Source organism: Monodon monoceros, unplaced genomic scaffold (genome assembly GCF_005190385.1).
Source record: "Monodon monoceros isolate NGI ecotype Baffin Bay Population unplaced genomic scaffold, NGI_Narwhal_1 Super_Scaffold_22, whole genome shotgun sequence".
Lineage (NCBI taxonomy): Eukaryota > Metazoa > Chordata > Mammalia > Artiodactyla > Monodontidae > Monodon > Monodon monoceros.
In genome coordinates, this window is record NW_021703779.1 from 81,821,490 (window position 1) to 81,838,604 (window position 17,115).

The following is a 17,115-nucleotide window of genomic DNA, read 5'->3' on the forward strand; positions in this document are numbered from 1 at the left end:
TGTAATCTTTAGACTGAGGAAGCAACTTACACTGGATGCCCAGGGAAGGCAACAGAAGCATTATTTTTCTGATGTACCTTTCTCTGGTTTAACAATCGGCTGAAGCACTTGTGACATGTGGGAAGCCAGAGATATCCACTTATAAAGACATTCTACAATAGACATACCAATTAAGGTGTGGCAAATGCACTCTTCAAAGATGTTTGCAAGATAGCTCTGATTTTCCTTTTCAGCCAACTGAGTTTGTAATACACGAAAGAGATTCAAATTAAAATAAATATTTCCCACATGAATTGGTCCTTTCAGTGGAAACCTGTTAACCACTTGACAAGATGCAGGCCATGAACTTTATTTATCCTGCATTTCTATCTACCTACTGCTACCCATATAATTTAATGGGGGAAAATGGCCATCAAGTAATAATTTGTGGCCATAATTTCATGTACAGGTTCATGCTGTTGCTCTGGTATTATAATTTTACAGATAAATAAACACTACATCTTAATATTTGTTCTCTAATTTCATTGCAAGATATAGGGAAGTCATTAGTTATATGAAGATTTATAGCTTGAAAATACAGTTTCCAGCTAAGGCAGTTTATCACCCATAAGAAATATAGGGAAGCATATGAACTATTTTTATCTGTGTTAATTACCATGCTATCTTATTTCCACTTTCCACTTATGTACTTCAAAGATTTGCTTTGCTTGTCCACAGTCTCACTCTATTTTCTGTATCTACAGATATCTCAGGGATATTCAGGCCCTATATTTCTCAAGTGAGAAATTCAAAGATAAGAGAGTCTAGTCTTTGGTTAAAAAGAAAACACCTAACTCATATTTTTGAGGTGGGGGAGATAGAATTCAATCATAGATCTTAGATTTAAAATACCCTAAATGTACCGTTTCTAGGTTATATACCAGGTAAACTTTTATGCTTCTTAAGCTTCTCTTTTTCCAAAAGGTGTGTGTGTGTGTGTGTGTGAGAGAGAGAGAGAGAGAGAGAGAGAGAGAGAGAGAGAGGGAGAGAGAAAGAGAAACAGAGTGCTAGCAAGAGAGGTTTTTGTGTCTTGCTAAATACCATATTTTACGTATAAATGCTAAAACCATAAATGTCTCTTATAAATTATTTTTCTAAAGTGGGAGGAAATCAGGTTGACTTAAGTTGTATGTGCATGTAAGTGTGTGTGTCAGGGCCAGATCAAATAGGTATTTGAACCATTTCTTTTATAAGTGCCATCTGCAAAACTCATATGATGCTTTGCAAATGAAAGAGAACAAATTAACACTCCTGCTCTTCAAGAATCAAACCACTCCTCATAGCACTACTTTAACAAGCCTTTGTTTGCATTTCAAGGTGGGAGGTGGGGGAAGGGAGTAGGTTCCCGATCCCAATGGCCACCACCAAAAGAAATAAAATTATTTTAACAATTACCAAAATACTGCATCTTCTTAAATTTGTTCTCAACGCTCAGTTTCACACTGACTTGGCTCCACTGCTAGAACTTTGTAAGATTTATTCTCACCATTTGCTTTGTGAATGAAGTTCATGGAGCAGCAGTGAAGACAATTTTCTTGGGGTTCAGTGGGACTGTTGACCCCAACTGTTAGAATATTGGAGATTCTCTCCAGTCACACACACTGACCCTCCTCCGACACACATACACACTCTGGGAATTAGAAAGAGAAGGATTATGTGTGAGAATAGTGTCATTTACTACCAAGCTTCCCTAACTTTATAGAAATAGTTACTCCCTAAGCAGCTCCTGTAAGATTTCAGGCCCAGAGATTGACCAAGTGGGCTAATTATTAGTTGCCTACATACTGATTCAAAGTTCTGCCAATTCTCAAAGGAATATGTGCAGAGAATTGACAAGAAACGTCAAAACTCCATTAAATGCATTATTAATGGCAACTAAACCTTCTATGCTTATAAGAATGCACCCCAAATATTAGTCAGTGTTGACTGGAGAAAAATGCACAACCTAAAAGTTGAGAATTATGTTTTTTCTGGCAGGCTTTATAAGGATTTAAGCCTGGGAGACAGCCTCTCAGGTAGCTCTGAGGGACTGCTCCAAAGAGCTAAGGGTGAAGAAGGGATATATAGGAGTTTTTGCAACAAAAACCAGGTAGTCAGAACATCAAATGATTACTATTAATTAAAGAAAACCAGACATCTCAAGTTAATGAATTTAGCGCTTTTCTATGTATGGGAAGATGCAAGAGCCTGTGCTCATTGAAATCAATCTTTTCATATGCACTTTAACTATCTAAGGCCAGTATCCTGCTTTTCTCCATCCTGAATCCCCTCTGGGTGCACAGTTAGGGGTGACTGCAGTGTCTGAGGGCTTGATGGCTGCAACATCCTTTGTTTAATGATATGGCAGGTGACATTCTTTGTCCACAGTGCCTCATAGATTTGATCAATGTTTAGGAGGCATTTTTGACATTCCTCATCCACATCACCCAGAAAATCACCAGTTGTTGAACATTATCTGAATGTCCTAGTCTATACTTACCATGTTGGGTATAAGCTAAACACTCTTGTCTGCCTAAGGAAATACTGCTCTTTTTCCCCAACAACATGCATATATAAGAACCAGGTCATACTTGCATTACAGGGAATAAGAGGGACTAGACATCCATTTACTTCCTAGTTGAAAAGGACAAGAGTTTCCCTTGCTTGAGATCCAAAATATTTAGCTAGGATGAAGGCTTACTTAATAAAAAGAATGTTGATTTATGCCATTTTAATGATAGTCTTTAGCTGAATAGCCTTCTGATATGAACCATTCACACATTGGCTGGCATTTAAAATAGATGAAGATGAACAATAAATAGACCTTTATATTATTTCTTCCAGGGTGTGAATAAAACTAAGTGTTTTGGGCACATTTATACACAAACAATTTAGTGGATCTCACAGCATTATTAACAAATAAAGCTCTTAGTGCCTGGTTTCTCACTCAAATATGTGCTGCATTTCACCACAGGCACTGAAAAACCTGCTACGTTTTACAGACCAGGCAGACATCAGAACAGCAGCAATAAGTTGTTTTTTTTTTTTTCTAGTTGGGTTGCATTTGTGTGTCTCTCAACTGTCATAAGAATTTACCCACTAATATCTGTTTTCATTGCCTATAGATTTCTTTCTTGGTCTGCTCACCCAAAGTAGTTAATCAAATTATTTTTACAGTTAAACAATGCTAGATTATTTTTTTTAAGTGTAACTTAGTGACCAGATGTGAAAAGAAACTCTGCCTCCCCCATTTAAAAAGGATTTAGTGAATACTTTTAAGATACCTGAGTAATTTATATAACTTTCACCCAGATATCCAATGTCTAAGAATTCATCCTAAGAAAATAATCATGGTTGTACACAAAATATAGCCACAAAGTGCTCATCTCAGTGTTATTTTCAATATCACAAGATTTTAAAACAAGCTAAATGCATTGGGATTAAAGAAATAAAGGTGTAAACACCTGGTAGAATACTGTTACATGCATAAACACATACACAAAACTTATATTAGTTCACAAGGGTTCCCTCTAAGTGGAAGAATTTTGAGTGATTTCTGTTTTATTCTGTTTTATTTAAAAATTTCCCCCAAATAACAATGATTTACTTAGCTCAAAAATATACAGGGCTGTTTTCATCTGGGGGCTTCTGCAGATCTGAGTCAGGCTCAGCAGATCTTTGCTGTGGCCCATGCATGTGTCTGTGATTGGCTGCTGGGTTGGCTGGTGACTGGTTAGCTGTCTGGTGGCTGATTGACTGTCTGCTGAGATGTGGTCTTGTAACCTCCAGTAGTCTAGCCCAGGCTCATTCACATCCTGGTAAAGTTCCAGGCTTGACAAGTCCATAAGTACTAATGCACAGGTGCTTTTCAAGCTATTGCTGCTGCTGCTTCTTTTTTTCTTTAAATATTTTAAATTGTGATTAAAAAAAACCATAAAATTTATGATCTTAACCATTTTTATGTGTACAGCTCAGTAGTGTCAACTACATTCACAGATCTCTGGAACTTTTTGTGCAAGAGATCTCTAGAACTTTTTCATTTTGCAAAACTAAACCTCTATATCCATTGAACAACTCCCCATTTTCCCCTCCTTCCAGCCCCTGGTAACCACCCTTTTCTGTTTCCGTGAGTTTGACTACTTTAGGTATTTCATATAAGTGAAATCATACAGTATTTGTCTTTTTGTCACTGAATTATTTTACTTAGTATAATGCTCTCAAGGTTCATCCGTGTTGTAGCACGGGACAGGATTTCCTTTTTTAAGGCCGAATAGTAGTTTGTTGTATGTATATACCACATTTCCTTTATTTGTTCATACACTGATGGACATTTGGGTTGCTTCTGCCTCTTGGCTATTGTGAATAACGCTGCAATGAACATGTGTGTGTAAAAATCTCTTTGAGATCCTGCTTTCAATTCTTTTGGATAAATACCAAGAAATGGTACTGCTAGATCATATGTTAATTCCATTTTTAATTTTTGAGGAAACTTCATACTATTTTCCATAACACCGCACCGTTTCACATTCCCACCAATACTGCACAAGGGTTCCAATTTCTCCATATCCTCACTAACACTTACTATTTCCTGTTTTTTTTTTATAGTGGTTATCTTAATAGACATGAGGTGATATCTCATTACAGTTTTGATTCATGTTTTCCTGATGATCGGTGATGTTGAGCATATTTTCATGTATTTGTTGGCTATTTGTCTACCTTCTTTGGAGCACTATCTAGTCAAGGTCTTTACCTCTGTTTTTGTCTTTGTGGTTTTCCATATATTTAATTATTTTGCAGTGAGCACTTATTAACTTTCATATTGAAGGTGTTATTGGGAATAATAGTAATAATAATTTAAAAAAATGTATCAAGCAAGTTGTTGCAATAAGTAGATGGGCCACTCTTGACTGGCTAATTGAGGTAACCTATGGGTGGGGCAACTGCCCTTGTTTAGGACTAAACACTTGAAGAACACTTAAAGAGGCAACTTTATTCCAAACCAAGGCCCCTCTATCTTTGGTGGATCAATTAGCTCGGGTAACATAAAGCAGGGCAGGCAGAGGGTTAAGCAAGTCAAGCTGAGCTGGCAATGAGGCCATGAAGCAGTAACAGCCTGTGCCCAAAACCCGTGTGGGATGCTTGGTGATCTTGCATACAAAATCTTGATCTGGATACTGCAAATGATTGTTCTCTTAGGGATTTTGATATTTAGAAGGGAACTTTATTATGTAATTAAGGTTTATGGCTTTTATCTAGCCAATTCAGAAGAGGTAACTAGCTAAATCACCAATAATTTTGTAATCTGGGTTTTAAGAAATGCTCTGTAAGCATTTTAGGGGCCAACTTTGTATAAAATGAAGATAAGCAAAGAAAAGCTCATAACAAGGTTTTAACTTTAAAATTCCAGTCAAAAATTTAAAGCTTGAGTTAAATGATGGGTGTCAATGAAGTGGATTTCCCAAATGTCTGGACAGGTAATAGTACTAGCAAACCTTGCTGGATGGAATTATTGCCCTGAAAGGAAATAATGGGGAATGATGGCATTTGAACCTCTTAATTGGAATGCAAGGTATGATTATTTTCTTGGATGACAGGCTAATATGATAGCAAAGTGATTTGGCCAGGTGTACACACTTATTCTGCAGAAGCAAATGCAAACTAGACATCTAAGTAATTATGGGGAAGAGATACTGGGTTCAATGAGCCAATCACATATATGAATAGTTCTATTCCTACTTCTGAACGCCTCCTTTATTGAAATCCTGGAGAGCACACATGTCTAAGACCCACACTCAGTCTTATTACACTACAAATCTTTTCCTATAATGTTCTGCCCCTCACCCTCAGTATCATCTAATTTTCAGTACCTCTCTCTTTCTTTGTGTTATTGTTCCATTTCTCTCTTCTTTCATGTTCTAATACTTGACCAAAACTGCATCTTGGATCACATTATGTTGTCTCACTGTCCACCTCCTCAGCATTTCACAGTGGTTTTCTTTTTTGACCTGATAAGCAGCATTTTATGATGAGCTTATTATCTTACAGCTGAAATTTTCGATCTCATTTTCGATTATTCCCTGCCGTTTTGACTACATCATGTCTCCACTCCTTTGTTTTAGATCAGCAGGCTTGATTTGGTATATTATAGTGTCCATCTACCTACAACATTAATATTACTCACCTCCTCTTCCTCCTGACTTATTTCCTCTGGGACAAGTCCATCTAATTATCCAGCCTTGTCTCTTGCTTTCTGTACCACAATGCTCCCTGTCTCCTAAGATCAGTGTCCTATTTCCTTTCTTGAAAGATTAGCTTTCTTTTTTTTTTTTTTCTAGCCACAGAGCCTTGCTCCACATTATTATATGGTTCACTCTCGTCCTCACTCAGCCTCCCATCTCTAGTCACTGGTTATGGATCAAAGTATTCTATTCGTTTCTGATGATTTTTTAGTCTTCTTCTCCCCCTCCTTCAGCTTACATAAAGAAAAATACTCCTTAAGGATATTTTCTTCTATTGTTCCAAAGTAAGAATGAACAAACATTCAATAATCTCTCACTCTATAACTGTTCTCCACTCCTCCCACCCCCACACCCTCCAATTCAGGTCTCTCTTTTCCTCTGGTGAATTCAATCTGTCATATGTTTATTCAGTACATTTCCACATTCAAAGCATTTAAGAAGCTAATTAATCCTTGGAGTACCCTTCTTGGGTGCACACCCAGGCTACAGAGGTAGTTGACGTTAAGGCTGGGAGCAAAGCCCAAGAGTTTCTGTTTTCCAAGTCACTGTTCAGACTATGTTTTCTTTCACTCTCTCTCTCCACAATTGAAATAGATACCATCATGAATAAATTACTTGGATTTAATTTACAAGGAAGCTGCCAGAAATTGTGTGACCTTCCTGATACCCCAGATTTCTCTAATCAAACCCGTGTTAGTCCTCTGTGAGCTGCTTGGGAGCAGCTGGGAGTCAAACCACAGAACAAGATTAATGCATATCGTATATATTTTTTTCTCCTTCACGCAGAAAAACAGAATTATTCACCCAAATCTGTCATCACAACAAGTCACTTCCAAGAGTACAGTAAGGAGATCCTGTATGAGGTGGGGGGGGATGAACGTACAAGTCTGGAAAGGGGGGTGATGATAAAAGAAAAGGAGGACTAAATCAGTGCATAGAGTTGTGTTGCTGTGGTTGACCACATTATTACAAAGACACAATGGGATAGGAGAAAGAGCTCCCTTATCCTCAACTCATACCGAGATCCCTTTTTGAAAATATACTCTTTTCAGCCCTATGGCTTATATGCTATATGCGGCCATTTGGGATTTATAGTTTGGCTTTTAAGGAGGAAAACGAGTTATTGTTTGCCGAATCACTGTTTTATCTGGCTATTATTATTATGTTACCAAGAAGTAAGGCAAGGTTTTTGTATAATGAGGAAAAATTACTAGCAATTAAATGACTTTCTTCTTTTTTCAGTTCAAATGCAAAAGGTAATTGTTTAACCATTACACCTAAATTATGGAGACCATTGGTGATCATTAATAAATAAAACTGTAAGTACAACTGGACACTGAAGAAGCCAGCTCAGTCAACACTTTCTTGATCAAGTAAAAATACAACAATCTTAAACATGTTAGATTCTCTTTAATTCCTATTGCCTTGCCCTGCAATAGTGAACACTGCTGTTCAATCTTAGGTGAAACACAGTAATGGTTGTAAGAAGAGCTTGGTTAACTGAAACTTTTCCTGTTGACACACACTATTCATAGAAGACTAGACTATTTCCTCTTGAGAGGTAAAGGACTTATTACGGTCCTTATTGAAAGATGCAGGAAATCTGCCACAGCCATTTTGGTGCAATTGTTTTATTTTTTAAATTTTTTATTGGAGTATAGTTGATGGTGTAATTGTTTTAAACTAACTTAGGTCAGAGTCATAGGTGTAGAAAACAAACTTATGGTTACCAAGGGGGGAAGGGGGAGGGTGGGATGAATTGGGAGATTGGGATTGACATATATACTATGTATAAAATATTAGATAACTAATGAGAACCTACTGTATAGCACAGGGAACTCTACTCAATGCTCTGTGGTGACCTAAATGGGAAGGGAATCTAAAACAGAGAGGATATATGTACATGTATAACTGATTCACTTTGCTGTACAGCAGAAACTAACCCAACATTGTAAAGCAACTATACTCCAATTAAAAAAAAAAAAAAAAACAAATTAACTGAGGTCAAATAGTCATCCCAATACGTAAAAAAATTTAATTGTCTTCCTATTAACCATCAAGTAGTACCTATAACAAATACCCTGATCATATACCATCATTCCTAGGGCTCGCTCATTTCATATTAATAATTATTATAAGAGCAACAACAACTACAGCTAACATTTATGTGCTTAAGTGCCAGGCAAATAAGTGTCATGACTGATCTTATGCTTGGCACATGTTATCTCATTTAACATTCATTTGTCCACATTTGCAGATGCGGTAACTAAGGTTGAGGGATGAAGTGACTTGACAAAAATGATCTATCTAGGAAATGGCGGAGCTAGAAAGTAACATTGGAGAGCTTGTTCTTGACTACTTACTTACTTTGTTTGGGCTTCTATGACAAAATAACAGAGACTGGGTAGCTTACAAACATCAGAAATGTATTTCTCACAGCTCTAGAGGCTGGGAAGTCCAAGATCAAGGTGCTAGCAGATTTGTGCTTGGTGAGGGCCTGCCTTTTCACAGATAGTACCTTCTATCTGTGTCCTCACATGGCAGAAGGGGCAAGTGAGCTCTCTGGTGCCTCTGGGGCATTAATCTCATGCCCTTATAAAAGGTCATGAGACCCTCATGACTCAACCATCTCCCAAAGGCCTCACATCCTAATACTATGCCCCCTCGGGGGTTGGGGTTTCAATGTATGAATTTTGAGGTGACACATTCAGATCAATGCAACTGCTATACTATATCACCTCATCCCAGGTTTAGGCATGGGAGAAGATCCAGAGGTTTTTTTTTTTTTTATTTATTTTTTGGCTGCATTGGGTCTTCGTTGATGCATTCAGGCTTTCTCTAGTCATGGAGAGCAGGGGCTACTCTTCGTTGCGGTGCACAGGCTTCTCAATGCAGTGGCTTCTCTAGTTGCGGAGCATAGGCTCTAGGTGCATGGGCTTCAGTAGTTGCAGTGTGTAGGCTACGTAGCTGTGGCTCGCAGGCTCTAGAGCGCAGGCTCAGTAGCTGTGGCGCACGGGCTTAGTTGTTCCGCAGCCTGTGGGATCTTCCCGGACCAGAGATCAAACCTGTGTCCCCTGCATTGGCAGGCAGATGCATAACCACTGCGCCACCAGGGAAGTCCCCAGAGTTTTGTTTTAAAAGCTTACTTGCCAATAAAATTTTCTTTAAAGCACATAATTTAATGATTTTCTTTTTAGGACACATAACAATGTCCCCAAGTAAAACAAACACAGAACAACAACAACAACAATGAAAAATATGGAATACCCCCGGGCTTCCCTGGTGGCGCAGTGGTTGAGAGTCCGCCTGCCGATGCAGGGGACACGGGTTCGTGCCCCAGTCCGGGAAGATCCCACATGCCGCGGAGTGCCCGTGAGCCATGGCCGCTGAGCCTGCGCGTCCGGAGCCTGTGCTCTGCAACAGGAGAGGCCACAACAGTGAGAGGCCTGCGTACCGCAAAAAACTAAAAAAATAAAAGGAATACCACCATTTCAAATTGCCATGAATTCTCATCAATTTCTTTCTTTCTCAAGGTTCAAATCTTCACATCTATCTGGTAATGATGATTGGAAAACAAATGTAGTTTAAGAAATGTTACTCAAATGGAATGAGTACGTTCTATCTCCTGTCTCCCTGGGGTGAGCTGTAGAAATCTCACTATCAATGCAAAACAAAACAAAACAAACCAATGTCTTGCACTGATTAAGGAAGCAATGACAGCTTCCACTGAATTCTGTACTCCTGGAGCACAGATTTTCCAAGGCTGTTCTCTCATCTCCTCCACCCCTTTTTATTTCCATAAAGCTAGCATTCATTAATTTCTGATTTTTTTCAACAGTGTTATTTGTGTGTGCGTGTGTATTAAATGCGTAAATGAGTTGTCAAGAAAGTAAGGAATATGCAGGGGAAGCAAAACAAAAACAAAAACAGGAACCCAGAGAAGTAAGCTTGCTTTTGCTCGGAGAACATTAACAAAACCATGAATTTGAGCTTTCAGCTTTTTATGACCTTGTGGGGTATAGGGGATTAGAGATAAAGACCAGAGTCAGAGCGCCCTCGCCAGAGCAGTTAAAGGCGTGGCAGATAGCTGGCGCCGCTGGAGGGGCGCGAGCGCCAACGGCACTATGAGACCTGAGCCGGCGGCCGGAGCCCGGGAGGCACAGGGATGCGTCGGTCACTGCCACCGGGATGGTCCCCGGGTACCAGCGCCGCTGCTCCGGCCCAAGAGCCAAACACCATGGAGACCTTGGATCCTGACCCCTCTACCCCCACCCCCACCCCCAGGATGCTGAGCCCACCAGAACTCGAGGCGAGCTTGAGCTTGGGAGTGACCAACAAACGTTTGGATCAAAGGGGGCCTTTGGGTTTCAGCATCCTGTTAAGACTTTTTACCCATTTCTAAGCGTCAAGAGTATCTGCAGAGTTCATGAGAGAAGGTGCTGGCTAGTTTCCCTGTGCAAGCCACCATTCACTTCTGCAGCAATGAGTCAGATTCAGTTGAGGAGCAAGAGGAAGAAACCCTTCAGTGCCAGAAGGCTGGAGGCGGCCCAGGAGGAAAGGGCAGAGACAGGCTGACAAACCCAGGACGGCAACCCGGAGGCCATGGCGGCCTCGGTGGTAAGGGTCCGCTACCCGGCCCTGACTCTCCAGAGGTGCTGCATGCCCCTCATCCAAATAAGCCTGTCCCTCCTTCACCAGACCCACCTCACATGTGCCCTGGGGGACATCCCTTGAGGATAGCCGTGCCAGGACACTTTGTGTGTCCACTGGGTGTACAAGAACTTGACTGTCTCTGGCCAGCACCACACTCTTGGCAAGGACTCAGCTTTTATTCGTCCTTCTCTTGGTGATTTTTTGAGCCTCATTTATACCTTTGAGAAAGGATTCTAGGACCAAGAAAAGGTTTGAGTCCACATGGGTTGTTATCGGGTAGGCCAACTTTCAAAGCTCGTTCAGCAATGTCACTGTGCCGATCAAACGACAAATTATTCCATGTCGATTAATAACCCACCCACACCCATGCCTCTCACTTAACCTGAGAATTCTTCTTTAGCTATTTCCACTTTCGTAAAAGTGATTTTAGATATTGTCCAAGGTTGATGTGGTTGTTTAGTGGCATTCTGAAAAAAATTTATTTATGAAAAACACAAAACACTGAATAATTTTCATAAGAGTAACAAAAATAAAAAGATAAGGATTTGGGGGGGAACGTTCAGGATAAAAATATATATGATTCTTGTCTAAGGTCTGTCTGTGTGAATAGAAGAGCTTTAACTCTTAGTTTGGGACTGCTTTGGGCTTATTACTTGAATACAATAACACTTAAAAAAATTATTGGAGTATAGTTGATTTAAAATGTGTTGGTTTTTGCTGTACAGCGAAGTGAATCAGTTATACATATACACATAGAATAACAGTTTTCAATCAAAGTATCTAATGCAATATCATTTTCAGCTTTTTATATTTTGATGACCAAATGAGTGTATTTGTCAAGGTTTTTTTCTACTTAACTGTCTTACATGTGGTTGTCTTCCCAGTTTCTACTTGACATAAATATTTTGAAAGACAAAAAAAAAAAAAAAAAAAAAATAAGACCAGAGTCAACGAGGTGGGACATCTACTATAAGACACCCACTCTCTTATAAAATTAGGATTCCAAAAAGCTATGTGCCCAGTACAAAGGTAAACTGGAAATAAACATACTCTTCCTCATACACCAAGGGATTCTAAAGAAAATCGCCTGTCTCAAAACTTGGTGTTGGAAATCTCCCCTGAAAATTAAGTTTAAAGTGGTCTTTTGTTGGTAGTGACCCCATGCAGGTTTTAGTGGGTCAATTGGTTATCCATATGGAAAGAAATAAGCTTGGATCCTGTGGCCAATCATAAACAGTCTCAAATTCTTTGAAACTCCTTTCATCAAGAGGTGGGGTCTATTTCTCCTTCCGTCGAAATTGAGTGGCCTGTATGACTTTTCTGAATAATAGAATATAATAGAACAAAAGAAGATGTGCCACTTTCTAGGCTTGGCCTTTAAAAAATGGCAGTCTCCACTTTCTGTCTCTTGGAACACTTGCTCTGGGGGAAGCTAGCCTACACGTAAGAAGTTTGACTACTCTGAGACTGTCATTCTGTGCAGAAGCCCAAGCCAGCCACCTAGAGAGGGCACATGGATATAACATCCATAATGTGGGATGATCCAACCCAAACTGTGTGGGCCAAAGTATTTTGAAAAGGAATTTGTGATGCTGATCTACTCCTTCATTTAAGAGTGCTTTCTCATTCTGCAATGCAGCCATCCAGCCGTAATATTCAAGCATGAGGAATAGAGCATCCCCCAACGGGAAAAGCTGTAAGTTGGGTTTGTGATTAGTGCATGGGTATCAGAGACTTAGACATGCATACACAGATGGAAGATTAAGTGTATATTCTGAAAAATGGAATAATATTAAATTGGGATTTATTTAGACCTAGAAGTTCCCATTGTGGGTCTGTCTGCTGATTGCATTTCCAGACTGAACTCACAGCATACCGTCCTTCACCTTTTCCAGCCTAACTTGCATTCTCAACCTCAGGCCCACACTGTTCATCAGAGTACCCTTTTATTTACCGTTAGTTCTTAGATTGCTGGGGAACAGAAACAGAACCACCAAGCAGGCACTAATCTCAACAGTCAATGACAGATTGAGCAGGAAGGCATAAAGAACCCAAAGAATGATTTCTGAATTGCAAATTTTCCATGAAAGCTGAAGAAATGACTGGCTTCCTCTGATATATTTGCATTGCCAGAAACGATAAATGAAGCACAGATTCCATTATTCATAGTTTTAAGTGAAATTTGTTTACACTACTGCTTAGTATTTATTTAATCCCCTTTAAGAAGTGCTAATTTAATAGCCCTCAGAATCCATCAATAAAAAAGGAGGTCACTGTTACCTAACCCATCTCAAAAGTGGAGAAAGTTAGACTCCTATAGCCAGACTTCCCCATTATTACACGGTGATAATGTGACCTTGGGGGATAGGTGGCGATGTCACCCTATATGTCTGTGATTTACCTAAGATAAACTTTTATATTTTTTGTCCCAAACTTTCCTCACCTCAACATGATATAAGCTGTCAGGCAAATGTGAATTCATGTCCACATCTCATCGTGGGTCCACAAGCATTCCAAAAACACATGGCCCTAGACAGAAAAGAAGACTTCTTTTAAATGATATTTTTTATGCTCTGATTAGTAATAAATAAAACCTAAGAGTAATGTCCAGGTGTCGGGTTTCTAGACAGGAAAGAGTTGGGATGGTGATAGGAGGGAGGGTGAAAAACACCATGGAATGAGGAGCTCTGAGCAAGACAAAGCCTGGTGGCAGCAGGTGCCTTAGACAGTACTCTGAGCTGAGGTTTAACCACCTTTCGTTTCCCAGTTGCAACATACAGGATAGAGACTGTTGCTGTCTAGTCACCTCCCTTTGAATATGCCCAGAGTTATATGCAATACCGTTTTCTGTGTGTAACCCTGCTCATTTAGCTGCTACTCAAGACAGCATGAATGGAATGTAAGTAAATGAAAGTGATGTCATTAGAAGGATCACTTTGATTTCACTCTCTTTGAAATAATTAAATCATACCCAAACATCAGTAGTTTAAATACGATTTTTATCAAATCCCTTGCGACACACCAAACAACTCACAGACATACACACCAGCTAGTGAAGCTTCCAGTTCCCTTCTTTCTCCTCTGACAAATTGTACCTCTTAATTTGTATGGCTAGAGTCTGATCAAGGACTGATCTCTTTCTTTGAATTCCTCACATGCACCTAGGGGTGCTCCTGTGGGTAATGTACCGATAAATACTTTTCAAGGGTTAGAGATTGGCAAATAGTTTATACAGTGTTCTTAGATTAAGATGTTGAGGAGGAATAAACACTGCTTTTTGAAAGGTGTGCCATTCAGTAAAAGACCACAAACAACATGCTTAGGTGACTGACTCTAGACAGACTTTCATTCATCTTGTTATTTTGTTCTATTCAACGGATGCTGTATGGAGGTTTTCTGTTGGGCAATCGTGATCTATGAACATGTCTTCAAAATTATTGAAATGCCATGAGTCTGGGAATTTCTTACATGTATACAATATGTTGTGGCATATGAAGAATCTAGGTGGCAGGCAATTTGGATAGTGGCCATGCTCACTAATCAGAGGACAGACTTCACATGTGCTTAGTTTGGAAGGTACTATTGATCCCACAGTGACCTTTTCAGTTACACTCACACACAGTTCATAATGGGTTTTCAAGTAGTATCAACGTACAAAAAGGTTGACTGAGGTCTAAACACTGTGCAATGGCCAATGGCTGATGACTGGGAGCTTCATTGGTTAAGCTTGTTGCAACTAGCCACCAATAGGACTGTCTGTCCCCTTTAAAGTTCTTCAGTTCTGTTACCTTTCCATGTCAATTCAGTAAATATTATCACTAATCCTAATGACAGCTATAATAATGATATTTTCCAGGCACTATGCTAAGCCCTTACTCTTGAGGTAGGGACTGGAGTCCCCATTTTATAAGTGAGGAGACTAACTAATAGAATGCTTAAGGTAGAAGGAGAAAAACTGGAGTCTGAACTCTGTTGTCTTATGCTCTTAATTAAATGAAACACTGCTTCCCTAGTGAGCATATTTGCTAAGCCAAGGGACTAAGTCTTGGGACTTAATTAATAATAAAGCAACTAGCTGGATTACATGATCTACTTTACCAAAAACCATAGATATTAAATGTATGATAAATGATATTTTGTTGGTTTTAGTCATATTAAACATATCTAATTACTCAGATTTGTGACTGAGCTGGTTAGATCTACAAAAACAAAAACTTTCAGTGCCATTCTAATCATTTGAGATCATTGGCTGTGACTTGATGTAATTGGACTAGAATCAAAGTCTGAATGTCTGACCAGTGCCTTCACTGAACTCGTTCAAAGCTTATAAATATTTCAGGTAGTTTTCAATTATCCTGAATGTTTTCTGCACACAGAAGGGCTAGTTGGCCCATTTGCAGAAATAGTTGCTGATCTATAAATGGGTTAGGTTCAGCCTATGGATAGCTAAATATATCTTCATGCATACAGGGAAACCTCAGTGATACAGGCCAAATACAGGGAGGGTTAATCTCAATTTGTGAAGGGTCTAAGTTACATATTTAAAAGATTAGATGTAGTTTTATTATTTGCAATAACACCTAATAACAAACTAACTGGTAAACAAATGTTTCCAAATGAGGTCATGTTATAAGAGTTTTAATGACAAAATAAGACTCATTTGAAATAAGTAGCACTCATTTGCATGCAAATAATTAATGTGTCAAAGCCCTTAAAAAGAGATCAATCCCTCCTAGGTGAAACACGCCCTTTTGCAATCTTCTTTACACTGTTACAGTTGCTGAACTAACTATTCGTTCAGAGATAGTGCAATAGTAGTTTGAACAGGAAGTGGGTAGAAATTTAATTACAAATTCTGAATTACTGGGGCCCAAAATAATAATACTTTTCTGTATAGTCACTTCTTGATTATCCACATCAATGAATGTGACACTGATAATTTTGAAATCATTTCTATTTTACCTTGTATATCATTTCAGGGAAAGTTACCTTCTCAATTATATTTTGCTTAGGCTTCTGTTAAACTTAAATTTGTATTCCGTCAGCCAGCGTAAATGGGCAGTCACAGAGACGGTCGAGAAGCATGTAATAGTTGTGCAAAGCCTGTCTGGGATGAATCATTAAGCATGGTTAATCCACAAGTTGAGAATCATCCTTATTAGAGATTTCTTCATTTTTGAAAATGTGTGCAACAAACCTCCCCAAACAAATAAGAATTCTTAGTTCCTAAGAAAGGATTTCTAAGAAAAGGACTATGTTTCACCCCAGGAGAACCTAGTGACCCCAGAACTGGGTCTTGGACGCTGGGCATATGGTTTAGGGACACCTTGAGACTTTAAATTTTCATGAAACTTCTCACAGGCAACCAGGACATCTGGTGTGGTAGGTGTGATAAGTAGGTAGGTAGGTAGGTAGGTGCCTTCTGGAGTATCCAAAAATCACATGTGAGTTACCTTTATTCAAAAAGATTAATAGTTCCACTGGTGTGCTTTAGTGAGAGTGGCAAACACACTGCCCCCACACCCCCATCACATTCCTAGTTTATCAGAGTAAAAATGAGACAGAGCTGATGGCCAGACTGTGCCATATACGATGATCAAGTGAAACAAAATGCTGTGAAATCACTTGGGGGAGAAATACTGATGTTACAGATGCCCCTTCCCCTTCTCTTGGATCTTTCTGGATGCTTTTCCATTTTGTTTAGGAGGCTGTAAACATTTTAGATTGGTCAAGATAAGGGGAAATGGAGAGTTGTTGATCCATGATGGCTGGGGGAAAATCAAAAAGCTTGATTTAGTTTTTCTGTCTCCATCTGCAACATACACAGCACTTGGGACAGAGACAGCTGGTTGACCTTCAATATCTATTCTCTCCACTTGTAAGAGAATTTTGAGTTTTAGCAGGACACATGCTTAATACTATATTCCCCAGCCTCCCTTGTACCTCAGTGTGGTCACGTGGCTAAGTTCTGACCATTGGTGTGTAAATGAAAATTTCATGTGTGGCTTCTGAAGAGTGTCATTAAGGGAAAATGGTGCACTATACTTTGCCCTCTTCTTCCCTTCTGCTGTCTGGAAAATTTATACAGTAGCCAGAGTTTAAGCAATCACCTTGGGTTACAAGCATGAGAGACACAGCCTAGAGATGATGGAGCTAAAAGCTGGGAGAAGACCATGTCCTGGTAACTTCATGGAACTGCCAACCG

At 39.3% G+C, this 17,115-nt stretch overlaps 1 pseudogene; it reads left to right on the plus strand.

Annotated features, from left to right (window-relative positions):
- Positions 1–10,381: 10,381 nt before the first annotated feature.
- Positions 10,382–10,935, plus strand: LOC114905678 (annotated as a pseudogene).
- The last annotated feature ends 6,180 nt before the right edge of the window (positions 10,936–17,115 follow it).